Genomic DNA, 2,852 nt, shown 5'->3' on the forward strand with positions numbered 1-2,852 from the left:
CACTTATAAAAACACGTGACGAAATACGAGATGCGCATACACTCATATATTTTGAACCGCCTACTGAGCCTCTCTTTATTGCGATCACAGGATGCCATTCAGTTTCTCTCTATCAACAGTAGTCCGTTTCTTGACGATTGCTCTTATAGAATAATTTTGTGAGTGTCTTCTTTATTAAGAAGACAATGCCTATCGACAATAGATAGCGAAACCTTCAAGAATGGTATTCTAGTCTTTTTTATTACCGTTCTCCTCATGTCATGCCATTGAAGACGAAGTGAATACACTATTCAAGGACGCAGCCGTGGTGGCCATTGAGTTGCTGTGCCAACCACCGCCAAACTTTGTTCGTATAGCTCGTAGAAATCGTATCAAAAGCGAATCGGAAAGGAAAAAAGGTATGAAAGGAATCTTCTGTCTGTGTAAGATTTGCGAGAAGAATAAATACACCTAAACGGTTAAAATGGAATGCGTTGTCGCCGTTGTGCAACGAGAAACAGCAGGGGGCGTGGGCATGTCTGGTATGTCACAGTTACCAAAGGACATGTATGTAGAGTTTACTATCGACGTTGTCACAGCAAACAGACTAACATTAGATTATAGCGTTACTGGTTGGGTCTTCATTTTTACGGGGAGGCATGAAATGCAAAAAAAAGACCCCTCAAATTAATAATTAATATAAGTATTATATAGAAATGATAACGCGAATAATAATAGGTTAAATTTCCGTGAAATTTTCACCATAAGGGTATTTTGGGTCGAAAAGACCAAATATGATATCGATTTCACTGCCCCATGTTTCCATGGTAACCATTTTAGGGTTGAAAATTTCAGTTTTTCTAATATTCCATGAAAGTTACTTTGATTGATATGAAAATTATCTAGTGGGGGGAGTTCGGGTCAGAGAACACAAAAACCAGACTTATTTTAATGTTTCGAGTTGCCATGGTAACTATTTTGGGATTGAAAATGTTACTTTTTCCCTAATTCCTCTTAAAGAACGATTGATTGATGTAAAAATTTGATCATAAGATTGGTTTGTCTGGTTAGCACACCAAAAAATATCACACTCATTGTAATGTGAGATGTTTCCATGGCAACCATTCAGGAGTAAAAATTACAATTTTTTTAAAGATTCCATCTAAAATCCAGGAATCAATAGAATGTGTAATATCAAAGGGATATTTTGGGTTAGAAAGACCAAATATCCAGTGTAAAAATCCAGTAATCAACAGAAATATTATACCAAAGGGTATTTTGGGTTAGAAAGACAAAATATGATATCCATTTTTACTGCCCTGTTTCCATAGTAACCTATTTGCATTTTAAAATTTCAATTTTTTTCCAAATTCCATTAAAAGTAATCCCAGTTACTATGCAAATGCTCTCCTAAGTGTATTTATCACAGCATGAACTCCATGTTAATTTTTGTTTATGTTGCCTTGGTAAAAAATTTTGGTAACCACAGTTTTTTTTATTTCAAACCATAGACCCTCGAGAGGGTCTATGCTAAAACATAATTCACTGTTTTTTATTTATTTTATGGATGTCTAAGTAACAACTTAGAAATTTGTTCTATAATAAAAATAATTGTAATTTCTTTGCCTTCATTCTAGGATGAATAGTAAACATAATATATATTGGGGCCATTCTGGTCAAAATTATGTTTTCCGTTAATTTTAGTGTGTTAGAATTAATTTTATATAGACCAGAAATAATTTTTGAAGTATTTTTAATTTTGTTTCATGCAGTCATCCCAAATAAGTGTTATATAGTACAGTACTAACTCATTATGCATCGAATTATGTTTATGCCTTCAAATTAGTTTTATGGTGCTAAAATTAATTCTACTAGTTTCTCAAATTAATTAATTTAATTTATAACATTAATAATTAATTAATAATTAATTTTTTTCGTTAACCAGAGAAGAAAAGGCTATTTTACAAGATTCTGCCTATGAAGTGAATTTTCTAGTCTTTTGATGTGTATACTTGCACACCTTTAATACCCAAGGATTCGCCAAAGGCCTGTGGATCGCATATTTTTGCACAAGTGCTACATGGACATAGGAAAAAGTTCGACTCACCCTAGCCCTCTCGATTGTTGAATACAACCACGGTCCATGATGAGAGTTCTCGAATCAAAAACTGTAGTGTAGCCGTGCTCGAATACAAATATCTTCTTATTAAATTACGTCATTGTTATACAGAGTTAGCATTCCAAAGTCTGTCACCCTGTTTAGGGCGGCATTTCCATCTGAATGATTGAACGACGTGAAACACAAAATTCTATAGCATATGTTCCGGCAATATGTACAGTGTCAGTAGAAATACTGTATACGCTGCTGAGTTACGTAAGCTTAGGGCCTATAAGCTTATACTCCACAAAATGGCCACAGGCGGCGTGAACTTCTGAAAGGATTTCCTAAACGTCCTACTTGGTACCTTAGACACTCACATGTGATATCCTGAAAAGTATTCTCTGCAGTAATTCCAGTTTCTGTCAAAATTCCATCATTTTTAAAGCTCACAACGACACGATAGCGCGAGATCGGAGACGTTCTACTGTCACGCCACGCACTCTCAATTGCGCATGCTCTGGGATTCGCGTCGCGTCTCTGAAGGGCGCGCGCGTGTTCCGACAGAGAAGAACGCGAATCGCAGGGTTTCTGCCAGACTACACTGCCAGGGCGAAACATGCGAAATGCAGAAACAATGTTTATTCTGCAATGCCAATATGACGCTTACGAAGTAAGTCTGAATAAGTTTTAAATTATACATCAGAATGAATCCATTGTACATTGGTACATTGGTACGTTTAAGTTAGATTTATAAAATGAACTTTTAATATTA

Source organism: Ptychodera flava, chromosome 14 (assembly GCF_041260155.1).
Source record: "Ptychodera flava strain L36383 chromosome 14, AS_Pfla_20210202, whole genome shotgun sequence".
In the NCBI taxonomy this organism is placed as follows: Eukaryota; Metazoa; Hemichordata; class Enteropneusta; family Ptychoderidae; genus Ptychodera; species Ptychodera flava.